We start from the raw sequence: 22,839 nt of genomic DNA on the forward strand, positions 1-22,839 counted from the left end.
CTCCCTGAGTGTGGGTAGATGTGTCAGCTCTGGAGTGTCAGTGTGGCCTTACTGTCGTTCAGTTGGGTTCTTCTTTGGCAGGTTCCCCAATCTCATTATGAGACGATTCACCAATTCCTGCCAGGGAGACACCCACCGAGGGGCGTATATCTGTCTGCTAGTATTTGGGGAGCATGGCATGTAACAAGGTTGGGAGTCTTACTAGAAACTCCTCAGGTTAAGCCTCTGTTTTCAGCCTTGGGCTTCGCTTTGTTTGCCACAGTGCCTGATGTCCTCAGTATACAGCGTCTCTAGCTTATTTTCTCTAAAAAAGAAAGATTCAGTCTCCAGCATAAGAGGCAAATAGTTGGGATCCAAAGTCTCTATATAATCTTAATATACTTTCAGCCCCTCACTACACTCCCACCCTCCTTCGTTAAGCTGCCTCTGAAGCAGCACGTCGTTCTGGGTTTGGCAGAACACATCAGCTCACCCTCTCAGAATCGGCTCTGTGCAATCATTCTGTCCATTGTGCTAAAGCAGTTTGTGCTCCTCTGTCCACTCTCTGATTTCTAAAAATCAGTTGAAATCTCTCCTTTGCTGATCTCTCTTCCCCCACTATCCATGCCTTTGTGGACTTGTGTGTTTTTATTTATTTTCATTTTGGTGAGGTTTCAGAAAGAGACAGAGAAGAGAAGCATGTATGGTTTCGTGGCTGAGGAGGAAGGTGGCCTGGAAGAGCACTTTGTAGTAGAGAAAAAGGTGGGATAAAACAAGTTGGATGAAAGATCAGCAAGAGTCTAGAAGGTGCTAATGATGGCAATAAGTAACATTTATTGAGTGCTTACTATGTGCTTGGAGCTCTGCAAAGTTCTTTAGATGGGATATTTATTTTTGTCCTTGTAAGAACACCAGGAAGTAGGTACTGAGGCACAGAGAGGTAATATGACTTGTCTAAGTTAGTCATTGGTAGAGCTGGGACTTAAATCCAGATCTGACTTCAGAGACCATCTCTCAACCACCAAACTAATTTGCCTCCTATAAATTGCTTAAACAGGGATTTTAAATGAAAGTATATGTTAAAAAATCATTTTATGTGTCTGTGACTTAGGAGGCTTTCATTTTTACCAAAACTATTAATAGGCCTATTTAATAATGTTGTAAGGAATTTAAAATTCAGGTTTGAAAAGTACTAAGAGAACCTACTTCAGATGACTAGATGCCTCAGTAGTACTTTGTGAATCTTAGGTAGTCATCATTATATAAATCTATAGGCAATCTATTTGAATTCTGTCCTACCATTTTGTAATATAAGTATATTCTTTGTAACTGTGATTTAAATTATATCCAGAAAGATGGGTGTTGTGCCTATACAACACCAAACATCTGGAAGAAAGGAATTCCCAGCCAAAGCTTGTTAAAAAGAGATTCATAAGCAAAGTATGCTTTTGAATTATGGAAACAGATTCAAGTCCAACATCTTGAAAAACTCTCACATGTATGTTTATGTTTCAAACATGGCTTAGAGATCATTAAGAGTAAAATTCAATTACGTGTTCTCTGTTTTCTTTGCCATCAATTTCAATTAAGCCAGACTAGCTAGGCAGTTTCAGAGAGAAAAGTCCTCAGTTCTTTCCCTTGCCAACATTTTGCTTTTGGGACTTTGTGATTTTTCTCAGTAAGGGCATACTACTTATGTTAAACCTCTAAATTATCCACCAGGTGATCTTCATCAGCACTTACATAGATAAAATAGAAGTCAAAGGTTCCACATAATTAATCTTTTCAGACTGTAAAACTTTTGGGAACTTCCAAGAAGCCACACTTGCTCAGGTTTTTGGTTTTGGATTTTTTTGTGAGTTTTTTTTAATATACTTTATTTTTAGAGCAGTTTTAGGTGGACAGCAGGATGGAGCAGAAGGTGGAGATTTCCCACATGCCCCCATCCACATACATGTATAGCCTCCCCCAATATCAACATACCCTACCAGAATGATATATTTGTTACAGTTGATGAACCTACATTGACAAATCATTGTCACTCAAAGTCCATAGTTTACATTAGGGCTCACTCTTGGGTTTGGAGAAATGTATAATGACATATGCACTATTATAATATCATACACAGTATTTTCACTGCCCTAAAATTCTTCTGTGTTCCACCTATTATCTTTCCTTTTCCTCCCCTCAACTCCTGGCAACCACTGATCTTTTACTGTCTCCATGGTTTTATCTTTTCCAGAATGTCATATAATTGGAATCAAAGAGTATGTAGCTTTTTTCGGTTGGCTTCTTTTATTTAGTAATATGCCTTTAAGGTTCCTTCATGCCTTTCCATGACTTGATAGCTCATTTCCTTTTAACCACTGGATAATATTCCGTTGTCTCGATGTACTGCTGTTTATTTGTTAACCTGCTAAAGAACAGCCTTGCTCTTCAGAGTTTGGACAACTATAAATAAAGCTGCTCCAAACATCCTTGTGCAGGTCTGTGTGGACATGAATCTTCAACTCTTTGGGGTAAATACCAAGTAGTGCAACTGCTAGATCATATGGTAAGAGTATATTGAGTTTGTAAGAAAGTGCCACACTGTCTTCCGAAGTAGCTGCACCATTTGACATTGAATGAGAGCTCCTGTCGCTCCTCCACCTCCTCAGCAGCATTTGATGTTCTCAGTGTTGTAGATTTGGGCCACTCTAATACATGTGTAGTGGAATCTAATTGTTTTAATTTTCCTGATGACATCTGTGGAGCATCTTTACATGTGTTTATTTGCAATCTGGATATCTTTTTTTGTGAGGTGTCTCTTAAGAAATTGGCCCATTTTTTCAATGGAGTTGCTTGTTTTCTTATTGTTGAGTTTTCAGATTTTGTTGTATATTTTGAATAACATTCCTTTATCAGATGTGTCATTTATAAATATTTTTTGTAGTCTGTGGCTTGTCTTCTTAGTCCCTTAACACTGTCTTTTGCAGAACAGAAAATTTCAATTTTAATGAAATCTAGCTTACCAATTATTTCTTTGGGGGAATATATTAAGGAATGGAATCCTGGGTCATACGACTACTTGATAAGGGGAAAGTTTTGATAACATGTATGAAAAATGTATGAGAATTTCTGAGTCCACATCCTAGCCAGAAACACATGGTACTATCAGACTTTCCAGTTTTTTCTAAATATGGAGCCTCTATAATGGGATCTTTGCATTTCCCTGATTACTAATGAGCGTGAGCACTCTTTCATATATTTAGCTGATATTTGAATTTTCTTATTGTATTTTTTCATGAAAAGTATTTTTTAAAAGGCATTTTCAAGCACCTTTCAGGGAACCAAAGATCACATAAGTTAAAATATTTGCTATAACATCAGTGAGAAAGGCTGATTGTATTCTGCATTATTCAAAGAAGGACCTTTCTGAGAATCCATGGAATATAGAATGCAAATATTAATTTGGATTCAGTGCCACTGTTGTTATTTCCTCTCCTAAAGCTTTTTTTTATCCCTACCCACCATTTTTATAATTTCGGACTGCCTTTGAGATTTTTTTCCTCATTGTTACTCTCATGTATAAAAGAGACGATGGTGGTGGTTCTCATGCCAGTATGTTTGTGTATGGTTTATCTTTTAAAGAGTTCAAAGAACTTAACAGACATGGATTCACTAATCTTCAGAGCATCTTTTTGAAGTGGAGAGGAGGCAAGTGTATCGACATGTTCCTTATCATTGGAGGGGATAGATCACCCCAGAGGGAGATGGCCCCCTTTTTTTTTTTTTAGCACAGACTATAATTTTTATTTATTTTTTTATTAAAAAGTTTTAATATTGACACTATTGCAGATGTCTCCCATTTTCCCACCTTTGCCCACCATCACACACCCCTGCTTCCCCCTCCCTTGGCCTAATGGCCACTTCTTTATTGACGTGGAACCAACTAGGCCCAAAACTCAGGTTTTCTAACTCCTGGGCTAATGCCAAATCCACTAGAGATGGTGTCAACTGTTCTAGGCATAGAACGTGCGCAGTGTTCACCACGTGGTTGCTAATAACAACTAACTAAAATACAAAAAAGAAAGATGTATAATGAAATTGTTTATGCTTTTAAAGATGGCTCTAATCATTTTTAACAATTTGACTGTATTCTTACAGTTTTATTCCTTTCTGAAACCTTTTAAACTCTGCTTATTCTGTTAAGTAATTCTTAATGCTCTCCACTGATCAGAAAATAATTATATTACTTTCAAATAGCCAGGCTTTATGCCTTCTTGCTTCCCCCCTCCTCCCATCTAATCTCTCCCTTAGGTTTAGCAATAAAGCACGCAGCTTAACATGATTAGTAGGAGTCTGAACATTCAGTGCCCGTGTCTCACCTTGTCTCTACCTTCACATGGACTTTCTGAAAGACTCTCCTTTTCAGACTCTTAAAAATAATTTTAATGTATTGTAAAATATATATATATCTTGAATTTATATCACTTTTCAGTTTATAGAAGATTCCTCCTCCCAGATTATAAAGGGTACAGGAACAATGAAACTCAAGATAAAATAACATTCTTAAATTCACTCCATTATTATATAGCAAATTTAGGATTAACAACCTGGTTTTGTAACAATCATTCCAGTGCTCCTTCTGTAGGAAGCCTAATACAATTATAAAAAGGGCAGACTGCCTGTGTTTGAATTTCAGCTCCACATTAACCGGCTGAGTTACCTCGGGCAAGGTACTGAAGCTCTCTATGCCTCAGTTTCCCCAGCAATAAAATGGGTATAATGAAAGTTGTTCTGAGGATTCAGTGAATTACTACATATAAAAGTGCTCAAAGCTGAGCTTATCCAATATACATGCTTAATAAATCTTAGCTCTGTTATCTGTCTTGTTAGTATTTAAGGGCAGTAACAAGCTTATCCAGAAATAATGAGACGGAATTGCCAGAGCCCAAAGTGATTTTATAATCACACCTATCAGCCTAAATCAATGGCTTTAATTTCTTCATCTTTAAATATAGAAATAAGTAATCCCTAAAAATAATCTCTAACTATTGTAAATCTAACATGTAATGTTGATTAAACTCAATAAAAATTACTCTGTTTATCTTGATGGAATAAGTATTGCCCTGAGAACTAAGCTGATAACCTAGAGTCAAACACAACATTCTGTTTTTTTCCTGAACTCATAATTCTGCCCCCTGGCCCACTTAGCACATTTATTCCAGAAAACCTACAAATTGCTTCAAGTCTAGCACTTGGGGTTTGCACACAGCAGGGTCCTCGGAGAGAAGTGTTCACTAATAGGCACCCCTGAAAGCAGCATCAAGCTATTGCACAAATACGTATTGAACTTCTACAGTAACATGAGGACCGCGAGGAGCAGGGAAGATATTACGATGAGCCCCTGCTATTCTTTTGAAGACCAGGCCTTCGTAACTCAGTGTCAGGGAGAGAGAAGAATGACACGTAATGAAGTGCGCTGTGCGGCAGGACAGTGTCCTGTGCATCCTCGTGTTCCCTGAAACTAACATAAATGATGATCGGTGAATGAATGAAAGATTAATTTCAAAGAAGAAGGAAAGGTAAATGTACATGTAGGTCATTGGCCTCTTTAACAAACATGTATTAAGTGCCTCAGAATTATACTGGGCTTGAAGACCAGAAAATGGATTAAGCAGCCCTAAATTTCAAGGACTCAACAGCTCAGGGCCTTAAACAGAAAGAAGACAGTCAGCGGTGTCGCAGCATGCTCTTGGCGCACACATCCCCTTCCAAAGCTGGAGAAGAGAAAAAATCAGATATTCTCCCAGAGATGAAAATCCCTGAGCTGGGGCTGCGAGGATGAGAAATTAGCTAGAGCAGGAAAGACGTATCCGGTGAGAGGTCAGTAGCTGAAGCAACTACTGCTGTGTGAGAGGCTCTAGAGAGCCCCAAACAGGTTGCAGGATGTGGCACAGTGATGGTGGGGGAGCGGTGAGAGAGACGTTTAAAGAGAAGCAACCTATCATGAACTGCTAAGAAGTCTTGAATGTCATGCTAAGAAACTTGGATTTATTTTTTTTTTTAAGCAATTGGGTGATTTTATTCAATGGGAGAAATACCAGCCTAAGTCTTAATCATGTTCTTTAATTTTGACACAGTTTAGAGTTGTGTATTTAAAGCAGTCTTTCTGGGGGTTTTGTGTGTGTGTGTGTGTGTGTGTGTGTGTGTGTGTTTATTTATTTATTTAAAAATAATTAAAGATTAACATTTTCTGGATCATGTGCCTGAATTTTGGCCTTTGTATTTGTGAATGTGTGAATTATTGCATTAACCACACATCATCACCTGAAGAAAAGTAAGAAACTTTTGCTGCTAAGTTTCTCGGATGGAGACTGTATGCTTCTGAGTTGGGAAAGTGTTCTTGGAAATCTGTGACCTCTCAAACTTGAGAAATGCTCATGTGGAGATAGAATTGGAGTGAAGAGGGAATGATAGGCACCAGGAAAACCAGTTCAGAGCCTAGTGCAGTAATTACCTGAGAAACAAGGAGGGCTTGAACTAAGGAAATTTGGAAGAGAGGGGAAAAGTGCAATCGTTTTTTATAGAGTAAAACAGACATAACTTGGAGATCAGGCTTGAGAGAGGGAAGACTCAAGGATCATGCTTGGAATTCTGGCTTCAATAAGAGGTGGATGGTGTGGCATCTCAGTAAGAGCAAAAATTGCAGAGTAAATATCAGTGCTAGAAATATGGAGCTTGAGGTGTCTGTGCACATTCGGGTGGAAATCTGAATGCGGAAGAGCAATCTAAGCTGGAGTTTTCAGAACATAGTAGATATTTCTATTTTGGAGGTAAATGTACTCATGGGGGCAGTGAGTAAGGTGAGAAAAGAAAAGTGTAGAGAAAGGAGAATCCAACAAAGATTGAAAAAGAGTGACTGAGGAGTAGGCAGAGAATCAGTAGAGTGGTGTCTCAAACCTAAGGTGGGAGAGAGTGCCAAGGACTGGGATTGCTGGGAAAACTTGGTGGGGAAGGTATTAATTGAGATGGGTGTGGAAAGACAAAGGAGGTTGGGAGGGCAGAAAAGAGGGGTATGGATTGTGGGTTTCAGAAACATCTTAAGCAAAGTCTCACAGACAGAGAGATAAAATTTATACCAAAGGGTTGGTTGGAGTAGGCAGTACAGCATAGGACTGAAAGGTGGGCCCTGAAACCAGCCCCCTTAGGTTCAAATCCCAGCTCCCCGCTATTTGCTGTGTGATCCTCAGCAAATTATGTAACCAGCTAAGCCTCAGTTTTCTCATGTGTAAACTGGGAACAATAATAGTATGTTCTTCATTAAATCGTTTATTTTTTACTCTCCTATGTACAACCCTTGCAAAAGTCAGGATGGTTTTATATATACAACATTGTTTTTAGCTACCTCTGAATATTTTATTCTTTGTCCTTCTACCATCCCAACCTCCATTTATATTTTCACTTTTATGGATATTTTATTTAATAAACTGAAGTTTTAAATCATTTATGTAGCTTATATGTAAGTATATTAAAAATATATAAATATATTTTATAAATCCCTAGCAAGTTTTTCCTACCCCAGTCTATATATATAAAACTATATTTTATTTTAGTCCTTAATGGATTTATATTACATGTTTAAATCTTTAATAATTATGGCATTTATTTTGATAATAATCATGGGCTCTGACATTCTTTATCTAGACTTCCTAAATTTTCAAAACAATATTTATTGAATAATCCATTGTTTCCTTATTGGCTTGAGATGTCATCTAATATTTTACTAAATTTAAGGATGGTTGCTTCTGTTTTTAATCTTTATAGCCTGTTCCTATACAAAAGTACCATGTTATAATTATTACAGATTTTAAAACTACATTTTAGTATCTAAGAAAGCATGTGCCGTCTTAATTAATCTTATTTTTCAAAATTTTCTCCATTATTCTTACTTGGTTTTGCTAATTTATAAATATTAATTTAAAATTATAAAAATTAATTTTATAATATATTTGTGAAGTCCTCACAAAAAAATTCCATTAGGATTTTGATTGAAATTGCAGTAAGTTGCTAATTAAGTAGTTTACAAGTACTATACAACTACTTTATGAAAGCCCTGCCAACCATCTACAAAACTCCTAGTTCTTACATCATAAGTATTCGCAGTCAAAAAAGATCCACGAGGATTTGAAGAAACCAGTCGCACAACCAAAAAGAAACTAATGGATGAGCAAAACAAATGTGCTTTTCTGAAGAATATCTCTTTTCAGAAGAAATAAAGATGATAAAAAGTATAGAAAAATACCTCTTAAAATATTAAATTTTCAGAGAGATTAAGGGGAAGAGTGCATTAATTATGGTTGGGTTTCTGTGAAATAGGAGCAGGATGCTGAAAAAAGAAGGAAGATTGGACAAAAGACTGAACATGAGTGAATATTGAATTAGTCAAGCAAATGTCCTAAAATGTAGAGCAAAAAGACAAGATATAAAATACGATGAAAAAGTAAAGCGACATGAAGAGTGATGGCAGTAGGGGAGTGAGAAGGGACAGGAAAAATAATCGAAAAATAAATTACTTTACCTGAAGGGCGATTCAAGTTCTCGGGTTGAAAAGGTTCGTCCACTGCCCAACGGGGGGGAAAAATACATGCTGCTTACACATGCTGATGAAATTTCAGAATTCCAAAGATAAAAAATTGATCCTAAAAGCCTCTAGAGAACAAAAAGGGATCTTTCAAAGGTAACCTGGGACAGACTGGGCAGTGTTTCAAAGTTCTGGGGAAGATCACTTAGGACCCAAAATTGATAGCCAAACTATCAACAAACTAAGGATTTATTTAAACATATAAGAGCTCAAGTTTACAAAGTTTACCTCCTACAGGTGCTTTGTAATGCAAAAAAAAAAAAATTGAAGATATTAAGCCAGAAAAAAAAGAATCCTATATGGAAGATAACTATGAGGAGTACTGGAACCAACCCACGCGCTCAGTGAAAGTGAATTGCAGGATGCTAACGGTGTGGTAGACCTAGAAAACAGGCAGCCTGAATTAGAAAGAACCATCACAGGGTCCTAAGAAAAATGTCTACAAAAAGGAAGTTGGTATCATAAATCAACTTGCATAATTAAGATTCTTTTAATATTTTAGGGTAAAAGTAATTGAAAAAAAAATTTTAGATTAATTCATCTTTAAAATATTGAGTCTTCCAACCAAGAAAATTAAGTATATTTATACTTTTTCCAGGTTTTTAAAAAAATGTCCTTCAGTGAAGTTTTACAGTATTATTTACACAGGACTTTTGCATATTTTATTAAGTTTATTTCTAGGTATTTTATATGTCTTTTTATGATTATTGTAAATGGGATATTTTTTCCACTTTCTAACTGGTAATTGCTGGTATATAGAAAGCCTACTGGGTGTTTGTATTTTATAATGTTCTCTCTTATGCATCTTTGTGCAGCATGAGTCTCGAGTTTAGTTGATTCTCCTGAATTTTAAGCTATAGCATTTTCATCTGAAAATATAATTTTGCTCCCTCCTTTTATTTATACCTCATATTTCATTTTCTTATTCAGGTGCTTAGGCTAGAATTTCCTGAGCAGCATTAACTGATGGAGACAGCGGGCAGCTTTGTCTTGTTTCTTGTTTGCGTAGTTTTTCATTATAGATGTCAAATGAAAGCTGTTCCCTAGCATGATAAGGAACCATTCTTCTGTTCTTATTGTACTGGGAGTCCTATTTTACTATCAACTCTTCAATAAGTGGGGCGGGTCACATTAAGGATATTGTTGAATAAATGGGCGGGAAATGTGGATCCCGTTTTATTCTATAGGATACCATTATAGAGTAAATATGATTTTGAGGAAAACATATAGAAAACTGTTTAATAATTCAACCATCCATTGGTAACTGTATAGCTGTATGGACAAATGTAGAGGAAATACATATATGAGGACTGAACTTAAGAGATAGGTCAGATAGCAGATCCACTTTCCTTACCTGATTTCTTCTTCCCCATAAGTCTCAAAATATTTGATAGCAATACATTTTAAAATCTATATTGATATTGAGTAAAATTTATACAAACCTGCCAAAAACAGACCAGTTTTTCTGCTGCTTTGCATGATGCTTATAAAAAGCAACTCTGGACAGCAGCAGGAAGTTATTACCCCTTAAAGATAGGACAGCATTCAACTTTCTTTTCTGAAATGGGGAACATCAATGATTTATACTCTAGTCATTTCTCTTAGCAACTTTGTCATTTCTGTAAAATATTGCTTAAATGATAATTGGCTCCCATACCTTCCGTTTTAGTGATTTTTAAATTTTTTCAAATAAATAAATGAGTTTTCCTACTATTCAAAGCATGAATTTTTGGATATAGAACTTTATGCTTTTTCCTCATTGTGATATAGACAACAGATTTCTAATAAAATAATAATTTGAGTTTTAATGTTTACTTGACATTAATCTATTCCTGTTTTATTAGAAGTGTCTAACACATAAACTTCTCAGGATGTTGATGAAGAATTTTATTATTTTCCTCACAATGGTTAATAGATAGTATCAAACCATGATTTTATCTTTAAGATTTTACCTAGTGAATTATATTTGAGATAAGATTATGTATTTATGTCCTACCTCCTTAATATTAATGTAAAGATCCTGAATTATAGTGAGTTTCGTGAATATATTTTAAGATTAAATAGAATATTGGGAAAGCTTCACATTTCCTATTTGTGAATCTGATTTTCATGCCTGTCAAGATTGGTACATATTCAAGTTTGTTTTCAATTAACTTCAAAGAAGATCAAAACCAGGGATCATCTGTGTAATTGCTCTCACAGGATATCACAGGATAGCTGTTTGGGGCCCCTGTTTTTCCCAGCAGACTTTTTCTAAGGAGAAAGCTACATTTTTAAGCTAAGTACTTGCTTCCGCAGGATTTTTTTTATTTTTTACAACTCTAAGTAGTGAGTGGCAAGAAACAATATGAAGATGTTGTTAGATGGGGAGATGTACTTAGTCACCATCTGGTGAGCATTCTGGAGAATGGAGACAAATACCGCACAATAAGGGAGTGAAGTCATTTCGCAGGAAGTTTGGCTTTAAAGATTAATGGAAGGACTCTGAGCATGTCACGGTGGTCAGTCCAGCCTAACTCTGCGGGTTTTAGTAAATTGCAGGCTGTTTACCCTGGAAGGGCTGTAGAGATCAGTTTAGAAATGAGGAAACTGAGGCCCACAGAGTTCCACTGGCATTTCCACAACATTTATTTGAGCCACATGTCAGAACCCACATTCCAAATGTGCAACTGCTGTCTTACGGAATTTACAATGACACATTCTGAGGTCATGCAGGAAATGCACCAGAATCGAGCACTAGGAATTAGGTCAGTAGCTTGAGACAATGCAGTCTCCTAGGCAGCCTTCTGCTTCCCTGACCCAAATGGGACTGGGAAAATGAAAAACGTGTGTGCATGTGACTGTAGCACCCTTTTCTATGTAGCATGTTTTCAGCTGAGCTTTAAGCTATACAGATAAAAACCCCAGCCTACTTTGGCCAATAGTTTCTGGTGTTGCTTCTTTATAGGAATTTTTTGGGGGGATTTTAAACTTGTAACAGTATCAGGTCAATGAGATGAGACACATTTATGCTTAAAAATTTGAATCTGGGCATAGGGGTGTAGAAATATATTAGAAAAAATGTCAGTGTTTTACAGTAATGAGCATTTGGGTTGTAGAATTATATGTGCTTTTTCTTTACTTTTTTTGTATTTCCTAAGATATCTACCATGAGAATTTTTAATGTAAGATTTTTACATTTAATATAAGATTTTTAATGTAAGATTTTTAAATCTAAGATGGTTTTTGCCTTTGTTATTACATTAGTAATAGATAAGTACTTTCATGTCATAAAATACTTAAAACATTAAGAATATGGAAAAGTTCCCCTTCCTGCACCTTTAGATTTGCTCTCCTTGAAAGTAACCTCTTTGCAACGGATGCAATTTGGTGTATATCCTTTCTGAATTTTTAACTGAATATTTTGGTATTAGACTTAAAGGAAATTTTGTATCTAAAGTGATATACTACACGTTATTGTGTGACTGACTTTTGTATTTAGTATGTTTTGAAGACTATGTTATTCAGCACATATAAACCTATACCAATATTCTTAAACTGCAGCACAGTATGTATTTCAAATTTTGTATTTTATTGTTTTCCTGTTACTGGAGTTTTTATATTACAAACAGTCATGCAGTGAACATTAATGTGCATGCTTGTTTATGTATTACATTGATTTTTAGATCAGTGAATTAGTTATAAAGATGTAAAGAAAGACAGGGCAGGGAGATGGACATAGAAAAGAAGAGTTTAAAAGAGGTAGAATCAGATGTTTCTGGAAGACAGAGTGTTCATCCTCTATGTCTCATCAAACTTCACAAAAGACTTAGAAGCTCATTCAGGAAATAGCAACTCAGCTGTAAAATAGAGATTTTTTTTTTTTTTAGGAATTCAGGGACTCCTAAGAAAAAGTTTGGGTAAAAACCCGTACTACTAAGATGGTTTTTGCCTTTGCTGTTTTTGTACGGGAAAGAAAAGATTCCTCTGATCTACAGCCAGAAGGTTGCTCAACTGGGGGAGGGAAGGGAGGGGCAGGTGTCTGATGGGTGGGAAGGACAGGCTCTTGGCCAGTCCTCTCTCTGGCTTGTCTGTCCTACCCCTGCAGCAGTCCTCTGGAACAGCTGGCTGATCGTACATGCATGGTAACCCTCAGGTGTATTTGAGGAAAGAAAATGTTGGGAACTCTTGCCAAATCTTGAAAATCAGCTGACAGTCTTACGCATGTACAATATGGTATAACTGGTTCAGATGCCTACAAATCCCTTTCACAATTCAAAACAAATTTGAAGAAGGGGCGGGGGGGATTTTTTCCCTAGAAAAGTAAAGTGACAGAAATGAAAAAATTTTAATTAAATTTATTGGCGTGACATTGGCTAATAGCATTATATAAGTTTCAAGTGTACAATTCTATAACACATCATCTGTATATTGCATTGTGTGCTCACCACCCATAGTCTAGTCTCCCCTCATCACCGTATATTTGACACACTTTACCCTCTTCATCTCCCCCCCCCACCCTAAAAAAGAATTTTTTAAAATCATGGTTGTATTGACAATACCTTAGGGACAAACTTAATTTATTTAAAACTTCACCTCACCAATAACTGAACCAATATTAGTTAGCATTTTGTTAAATATTTACTCTATGCAGTCTGCTAAGAGCTTTATAGGTAATTTTTTTTAATATTCAGAAGAACCCTAGAAAAGCTATCACAACTTTACAAATAAGAAACCTGAGGTCAGAGAAATTAACTTGACCAGTTGTCACATTGCTTATAAGTAGTAGAGCTAGGATTTGAACCCAAGTTTTTATATATTTGAAATTTTAGCTCTGAACACCATACTGGAAATGAACTCTTATTTAGTTGGTAATCAAATGTTTTCATATTGTTGGCAATTCCAGCAAGAATAAAAAGTGTTCTCCATTATACATGTGGTAGATTAGTACTTTGGGGTGTATTATTGTTTTGAATTATGGTATCTTAAATAAGATATTGAAATGCTACATTATAGATAAGACTGTATAGCAGTAAGAAATACATGGTTTTTGCTTTTATTTGTGTCAATCATACTATCTTGCTTGAGCTTTTGAAGAGGGGAGTGACAGGGTGGCGATAAGCAGAGCAGATTAGTTGGTATGTGTTATCCTGAAATCTGAGTTATTTGGCATTTTTAAGGCTAAGCATTGATTGAGCTCTATGAACATAAATTGGCAAGAAAAAGTAATACCATCTGCTCAGTTACAATTCTTTGCTCTTAGCAAAGAGCATTTGTTTCAACTTGAGAGTTATAATCATATTTGTCAAACTTGCTAATTGCATGAGCTGAATATAAATTGTCAGGCTCATAAAGGTGTATATTTAGGGTCACCAGGCACTCCTCAGGTTCCATATTTTTATTGTTGATGGAGTTCACTTGTTTTTTTCCCCCTGTTTTTCTTATTGCCACTGGAGACTTCAAACAGTCTAGCTAGTATTTTCTGTAATTACCTAGCAATATTCTCAAACCAATGGCTTACACAGAGTACAAATCAGGGACTTTGTAAATTAGATTTTTTTAAATATTCTTTATCTAGACTTAAACTCCAGTGTTTTACTAATGGGAATAAGTTTTTATTTTATTTGCCAAGAGGCTCCGCTTACAGCTGGAGAAATGTGTTGTTTTCCTACTTATAAATATCGGTATAAATATATTCTACATAAAATATAAATTACTGATGTAAAAATGTCCATTCTGGTTTACCAGGGAATTCCGTTTGATTAACTTAAGCGAGCTATAGCGTTCTTTTGTTTCTTTAGCCTTCCTTCTGGTTTATTCCAAGAATTATCAGGCAGTTGTTCAAGACCTCCAAAGTAAAACACAAATTTTGAAAAGTGCTTTCTAGAAGGATCTACTATGGCATTTAGAACTTCAAGCATCATAAAATAGAAAAGTGGAGAAATAAATTACCTCATTAATATAGAATGACACTTTAGGTTAAACACATAGAAAAATAGTGTTGGCCTTTCCAAACAGATGCCCGGCGGTGTGGGCACGCACTTTAAAAAACAACTCTGGGAGCCCCCATGGGGCTGTTCCTGTCCAACCAGGGGAACAGTGGGCTGAAAACCCCTGAACCTGTCTCCAAGGCCTCTTTTCTCTGACTTTTTAGTGAGCCAACAGCAACCCCACCTTGGCTCATTTCTCTCCTGTAACATTTCTAGAGAGCAAAGCAGCTCCGCCTAGACTTTCTCCTAAAGCTGCTTCTACCCTAAGCCCTGCCACGTTTCACTGTCCCAGCTTTAATAAATTACTCTCAAAATAAAATTTTTAAGATGCAGTATATTAATAAGTATCTATTTAAGTGTTGAAATAAATAAGATTTGACAGAATGATTTCTATTTGCAACAAATATGCATACCAATAATTTGGAAGATTAAAAAACAACAGACTCTCTATTCTAAAGGCATCAAGGTGACTAAAGAATACTTCTGTGTAATCTCAAATACTGAGTAATAAGTATATCCACTGTTTAAAAAGAGAAAACTAAAACAGGAGAAGAAATTAAAGTTGAAAAGGGAGAGGTTTTAAATAATCTAATCCAAAATAAAATGACTTTTTAAAAGAATAAATTTGATAATGTACACTAAGCCAAAATGAGATTAGTCATAAATTACATATGGTGTGTTCTTTTCTGCCTTATTTTCCACATCTCATTCCCCATTAGGTGGTTCCTGTTCATAGATATAATCCCATGTCATTTCTCCCATCCTATGCCCATGGTAGGCAGACCATTAAGATAATGGGCTTCTTCTGTAAGAATGGAATCCTGATTGCGCCCCCTACATCTTCTGATCAGTTTTCATACTTGCTGTTGGGAAAACAATCTGTATCTATGGTGAGAAGTAAGGAACGGTGTGATATAATAAATAATGCTCTAAAGGAAGTCAGAACATTTCGCCTTAGCCCTGGTTCTTTCATTAAGAATGGAATCTCTATCAGCTTACAACTTCTCTAGGACTTATTTCCATCCTGTAAAATTCAGCGAGTTAGGCTGGGCTCTGTTTCTAAAATCCTGCCCAGTTTCAATTTTTTATGTTCTGTACCTTCAAAAATAATAGAAATTCTAGCCCCCATAGATGTCTCACCATTCCCTAAGGACACTTTTTTTTAAAACATCTGCGACCCTGCACACTCGTTTCTCAGCCAGGACGCCGCTGTCACCTTTGCAGCTGAGCAAAACCACAGGCAGCGCTCAGGTTCCCCCTCAAACGGCTCCCTGAAGTCTCCCAGCGCCTCCTAACTCGCAGATCACGTGACTTGTTCGCAGCTTTGTAACTGACATAAATCAGTTCCCATTATTTTATCGTTATTGATAAATCTGTTTTCTCCAGAAAGTCCTCTAAGGAAAGGACTCAGACCCTTGGAATTTGTACTCTCAGGGATATGGTGCTTCACACATATCCACTGTTCAGTGGAAGTTTATTGAATTAATATAAAGGTCTGTCTGTTACAAGTTCAAAGCCTGGTAACTGAAGATTGTTCTTTATGTAACTCTAAATACATGTATATTGGTAAACTATTCAGAGTACGTTTCGTTACAACTCCTCCATTAAGCTTTTCGTGACTTGTGTACATTCTGAACCACAGGAACCGCAGAAAACTCAGTGGGATTTGAAATCAGTCACCCCAAAGATACTGTAGGTCAGTAATTAATACAGTAACAAAGAAAGAGCTCGTGCAAATAAGTAAGGAAAACACTATGGTATCATTGCTAAGTCGTCAGAGACATGTTCAGACACTTCACAAAAGATGTATAAATGACAAGTTAGAATATTAGAAAACATTGGCACCTCTGGCTAAAGATAGAGCAATTAGCACAGTCATTGAGTATCTCTCTCTTCAGAAAACCATTAAAAGACTTTTTAAAGCAGAAAGCACAATGAAAAAGAAAATGGGAAAGGAATACCAACAACAGAATTCTGGAAGCTGGAAAACAAATGGACAAGTGGTAATTGCCCTAGTGGACAGTTAAAGTTGAATCCTATGCTGGCATTGGGGAAAGCCAAAAAGTGATCCCGTGACTAATGCAAAACAACCCAAAGTCTAAAACACCAGCCATACCCAGTTCCTAAAAATGTGGGGTAAATATTAAAACTTTTTAAGAGGCCGTTACACTTGCAAATCCTATTTTATGTTCCGGAGAATGGTGTGACTATCCCTCATTCACCCCGGCAAGATACGTGACACTTATTTTCTGAGGGCATAAAACAGCCTCTGGACTGAGGGACAGCAGGCACAGTTGAAGACTGAAGTGCCGTGCTCAAAATGGACCAATTTTTTGAGGCCATCTCCAGGGAAATAGAGCAAAAAGATGGAGAAATAGAAAACAGAAGTAAATGAGAAAATTAGAGAGCCAATTCAAAAAAAAATCTAACATCCAAATAATAGAAATTCTAGAAAGAATAGAAAACTGTAGGAGGAAATTATATATATATGGCTTATCCTAAGGATCATGATCAGGTCATATATACAAAGACTCAAAAATCAAAAGGGCATCAGACAGGGAAAAAACTTACAATCAACGTTGAAAGTCAAGACTTCCACCGTGTCCTCCATCCACTTCATTTGCCAATGGTGCTACCAGCCCCTGAAGCTGGCTCAGTCCATGGAGGTCTCAGGCCTTGATGTTAGCCATGAGCCTACAGCTTTAAAGCTCCCCTCAGCTCAGGGGGAGCCAGGAGAAACTCCGGGAGAAGGCTCTACCTCCAGGGTGGACACAGGTGCTGAAAAACTACAAGACGGTGCCTCTGGCAGGACCCTCCCTGGCAGTGGCAAGATGTCCAGGTAGGGTTCCAGCAACTTCACCCTGCTTGGGGAAGTTGGGCTCTAGGAGAACTCTCAATAGCAGTAGGGACATTTTTACATCCTTTCTGGTAAAGAAGATCTGGACCAACCCCTTTGTGAGGACTGTACTGACAATCTTTTGGAGCAGCTGGACACCGTCTCACAATCTGACAGTCACAACTGCAAATGCTGTTTGGAGACAAGGGAGAAAATAAGTGAGGATAAGAGGGAGGCACTGCAGGAGTTGTTGAAGGACGTGGAGCTGGAGGAAGCGAGGCTGGTCCAGGAGCTGAAAGAGGTGGTTCTGGAAGCAGCCCAGACAGAACCTGAGATGCAGGACCAGCAGGAAAGGCAATATCATAGGGACTGCAGTAAACTGCAATGGCAACCCCTGGAACTGCATGAGAACCGAGGAGCGTGGAGAGCCGGCTGTGGTACGCCCAGGCCCAGCTGGCCTCGCTGCAGAAAACCACCACCTTCAGCTCAATGTTTGAGATCCGCCGCGGTGGCCCCTTGGCCGTCATCACTATCCAGATTGGGCTGCCTCCCCACTGTCGCCTTGTGCTGGAGTGAGATTAATGCAGCCTGGGGGCAGACAGCCTTGCTGCTCCTGGCTCTAACACAGTTGATCTGGAGATTCAGAGGTATTGACTCATCCCCTGGGGAAGCCACTCCTATCTGAAGTCTTTAACAGAGACCCTCTGAGGTGCCCCTGTTCTGGAACGGGGCAGAGTGCTCTCTTGTGTAACAAGTTTGACCAGGGGATGATGGCCTTTCTGGACTGCATGCAGCAAGCAGTTCAAGGAAGAAGCCGACAAGGCAAGCTGGGCCTCTGCATGCCCTAAGGATCCATGTGGGCAAGGCTTGATAAAGACCCTGCAGCCAGTGGTGAGTTCTATTCCATCAGAACCATCTTGGACGCAGAGGAGCCGTGGACAAAGGCACTCACGCTCATGATTACAAATTTTAAGTGGAGTCTCACTTGGGTCTCCTTAAGGTATTGTCAAAATAAGTTTTTTTTTTCCTTTGTGGGAGAGGGTTATTTTTTTACTTTAAATTATTTCATTTGCACCTAGCTGTGCATGGCTCAGTGGTTGAGCATTGACCCAGGATCCAGGAGATCACGGTTCGATTCCCGGTCAGGGCACCTGCACTGGTTGTGGGCTCGATCCCCAGTGGGGGGCGTGCAGGAGGCAGCCGATCAATGACTCTCTCATCATTGATGTTTCTCTCTCTCTCCCTCTCCCTTCCTCTCTCTGAAATCAATAAAGATTTTTTAAAAATTAAAATATTTCATTTGTGAAAATCGTATCACATCAATTGTAAGACTGAAAAACATAACAGATTTATAATTTTAATAATAAATGACCACATAGACATTAATTTAAGAGAAATGAAAGCATCGCCCAGAGCAACCAAAGCCATTGCCCTCTTCCCTGGCACAACTTCATCCCCCCCTTATCCTCCCTCTTCCCTCTTCCCTCTTCCCTACCTGGACAAATTCAAAATGACAGCAAAGATTAACTTGCAAGGTGATGGGATGAAGGGTTGCAGAGGGAAAGAACTGAGGGTAGTGATGACGGGGAGGGAGTAAAGAGAAAGGTGGAGATCTCAATTTTTTAATGAGAAAATAAAAGTAATCGGGCCATTGGTGTATGTAGTAGGACTTTGGGAGGGGGAATATTCAAAGATTTTTAAGTTCTTGCTGTGGTGTATAGTGTCCACCCCCACCCCCTTCATCCCTGAGAAGCCTCAAATACATTTCTACATGTTCTTCAGTGAAAAAATCAAAAGAGCATCAGACGTCTTAAGATTCACATTGAAAACAATGGAGCAGTGCCTTTTAAATTTTGAGGGAAAATGATTCTCAACCAAGAGTTATATACTCAGCCAAACTATTAATCAGGAGTGAGCACAGGATAAAGAGAATTTCAAAGATACAGAGCCTCAAAAAAATTTGCCTCTGATGCAGACTTACTCAGGAAGCTCCTGGAAACGTGCTCACCAAAACAAGGCAGTAAACTCCAGAAACATCATCTTCAGGATAATGAAGGACCATCCCAGAGTGACAGCTGTGCGGTAGACCTGGAGAGCAACCAGCCTAGATCAGAAGGGGCCCCTGGGAGAAATTTCCTCGAGAAAACGAATTTGATAAAAATCTTAATGTATTTGAACCATGCTTAAAGGAAATCTTTGCAGGTGAGGCAAAGTTTGAGATAGAATTAAGTTACAAGTATATAGAAACCCAAGGAAGTAAGTAAAGAAAAAAACAAAAAACAAGAATTTTCCACTATAAGGGAAACAAAAACTTGTGACAAAAATAAGAAGTAACTGGTGCATATTACATAGTTTGGCTGCTTGTAGTGTTTCCTTCGCCCTACTAATATAAACACAATAACTTAACTAAATTGCAATGTGTATTTGAAGGACTAGAGGTAGTGTGAATGGATGAGTAGCTAAATTGTTATCTCCCACAATAATCAATGCCTAAAACTAAAATATTAGAAAGTAGCAATACAGGTATGTCATTTAGAGATACAGAGTAATAAAGCAAACAAATCAGCTAAAAGATATGAAAGCGGCTACCTCTGGGGAATGGAAGATATGTATATGTATATAGTGCAGGAGATTTTTAAAAAATCTTTGTGGTACTATTAAATTATTTATGTCCCTATATAACTTTGCTAAAATTTAAATTTAAATTTGATCACTCTTACTTGTAATAAGACAAATAAATTAAAACTAAATAATATATTTGCAGTTTTTTACATATTTATAATATTTTATCATGTGTTGATGAGAATACCATGTGAATTTATTCTCAAACAGTACTTCTAGAAGTGGAAATTAGTATAATATTTCTAAAAAACAATTTGGCAGTACACATCAAGAGACAAAAAATCTTTATTCCCTTTGACCTTAGTAATTCCCCTTTTATAAATTTCTCTTAGAGATCTACTTAGGGGAAAAAAAGGATTGGACAGAAATACATCAAAATGTTCACAGTGGTTATCTCTGAATGATAGAATAATAGGTGATAAAATTACAAGTTTTTTCTATTTTTTCTCTTGCACTCCTCTGCATTTTTTCCAAATTATAATGAAGAAGGCTACCTTTATATTCAGAAATTAGAGCAGTAAACATTTTTTTAATTTTTACAAACCTTGGTCTTCGTAACAGTTATTTATTGGGACAGCACCAGACCAGTTAATAGTGCCAAGACTGGAATCTGGATGAAGGCTAGATGGCCATCTGGAAGTGTGAGTCATTGGAGGGCCCTGGGCAGGAGGCTCCCTGCAAGTGCGAGCTGTGCTGACAGTGACTGCTTTGCTTCGCTGCTCAGGAATTTCCCAGGGAAAAGGAGTGGGCTTCCCCACTGGATGGAAAAGCGGCTCCCTGGGACAGAATTTACAAATACAATGAGTGGTAAAGAATGGATTTTATTTCGGTAGAAAATAATGGTTAGGATGATGGTGGGAGCACCACTGAAATATCCCTGGACCCATTTTCAGTCCTTTAGTTGTATCTTCTGAACCGACTGGAGCAGTCAAGGTCTCACATAGAGCGAGGTTGCTGTTAATTGTTCTCTTTTTCGTCCAGTGCTGTGAAATCTCTTAATCTTGATTTATCAGCTCTCCTAACACTGAGCTATTATAAAAGAGGTAAATGTTTCAGTGACATGGGGAGTGAAGAATGCATAAGGAGAAGGAAAGATTTAAGTTGAGTTTTAGAGCGCTTTCCTTTGTTTATCAGTGAAGAGGCAGAAAGACAGATTATTTAGGTAACATTATATTCCAAATGCACAGATCTATTCGACATTCCTCCAAGAAACCATTGTAATTCTGGCCACTTGAATTTGCACACTTTGTTCTTTCTCTCTGGAACACCCTAACAAACTTTTTCTGTCTGATAAACTCTACTTGCTCTTCCAGACTAAGCTGAAATGTTCTCTCCAGTGTGAAAACTTCCATGACTTCAGAAAACAACAATTATAATAAGTGCAGTTTAATGAGCTGCCTAGTCATGTAGCCAGTACATACCAAGGTAGTTTTAGCCTCACTTTACAGAGGAAACTGAGGTTTAGAAGACAAGAACTCAAACCCAAAGCGAGAACTTTCTAAGGCCCCTTTTTTGAAATCCACATCACCCACTGATCATTTTGTTTTATGTTTATTTACTTATTTATCTTCCTCACTCGACTGAGTCTTCCTTAATAGAAGATAAATTATCTTTTTTTGGGGGGGGGGTAACATTTTTACATGTAATACTAATCAGATTTAAATTTTTTATATAACATTCCTTGTTTTCTCTAAGCAGAGAAACCAGATGTGTTTTATTCGTCATTGAGTCCAGCACCTGTCACAGTGGCTGCCACAGAAATTGCCCAATATATATTTTTGAATTAATAAACAGATTAACAAATGCATAAACAAATGAATGAAGCGGAAGGACTGAGATCCAGCTCCTAGCAAAATAATACCTTTTTAAAAAACTTTCATTGTTTCCATTGTCTGAATAGACAGTAATTTCTTAAGCTCATGTGAAATATCCCACCAACATAAACAATTATGTTAACCCAAATGAAATCTATACCCTAAGGGAATCTCAGCATCCTGGCAGTATGTGTTAGGGGCAAGTTTTACTTTTTTTTATGAACAAAGATACTGAAACTTCAGAATACTCATCTGTAGAGATGTCAGATTTTATATTTTATCAGCATTTTTTAATCTAGAGCTCCAGTAGGCATTTTAAGCTCTGGATCTCAAGCCAGTGGGTTCATGTTTTGTCACTGTAGGATCTACAATAGAACTTCGTTCCTGTGGTCTTATGAAGTTTTCATAAATGTTATTAAAAACTGACCACATAAGAGTAACATAGCCCTGGCTGGGTGGCTCAGTGGGTTGGACCGTTGTCGAGTACACCAAAAGGTCTTGAGTTCAATTCCCACTCAGGGCACTTACCTAGGTGGCGGGGTTGGTCCCCGGGGGGGGGGAGTATGGGAGGCAGCCCATCCATGTTTCTCTCTCACATCAATGTTTCTCTCTCTGCCGCCCCTTCTTTCCTCTCTCTCTCTAAAGAAAATTGATTAAAAAAATATATATCCTCAGGTGAGGATTAAAAAAGTAAAACTAATGTAAAAAGATTGCACATATTACAAGGTGCTTAGCCTGTAAGTAATTATAATATAATTAGAGTAAATTAATAAAAGTGTTTATTGGGACATCTGTAATAATGTTAACAATAAAAATAAAAATAATAAAAGAGCAGACTTGACATTTGTAGAACCATTTCCTATACTTTTTAATAATTATATAATTATAAAAATAATGAGTTTATCTGATAACTTTAAGAAGTCTTAAAGTCTAAAAATGGTGTGCTTTTTGTGAAGAAAGTCTATGTCCCATTTTTCTTCCTTTAAAAAAAAA

At 37.3% G+C, this 22,839-nt stretch overlaps 1 protein-coding gene and 1 pseudogene across 5 annotated transcripts in view; both read left to right on the plus strand.

The window, feature by feature from the left end:
* PDE4D (phosphodiesterase 4D) overlaps positions 1 to 22,839 on the plus strand; it is a 1,110,805-nt gene that overhangs the window by 1,021,085 nt on the left and 66,881 nt on the right. The gene's annotated exons all lie outside the window — the stretch shown is intronic.
* LOC308554448 (beclin-2 pseudogene) lies at positions 17,082 to 18,489 on the plus strand (annotated as a pseudogene). Its single transcript has one exon. The product of its transcript is annotated as a beclin-2 pseudogene (transcript).

Source organism: Miniopterus schreibersii, assembly GCF_964146895.1.
Source record: "Miniopterus schreibersii genome assembly, chromosome: 3".
Lineage (NCBI taxonomy): Eukaryota > Metazoa > Chordata > Mammalia > Chiroptera > Miniopteridae > Miniopterus > Miniopterus schreibersii.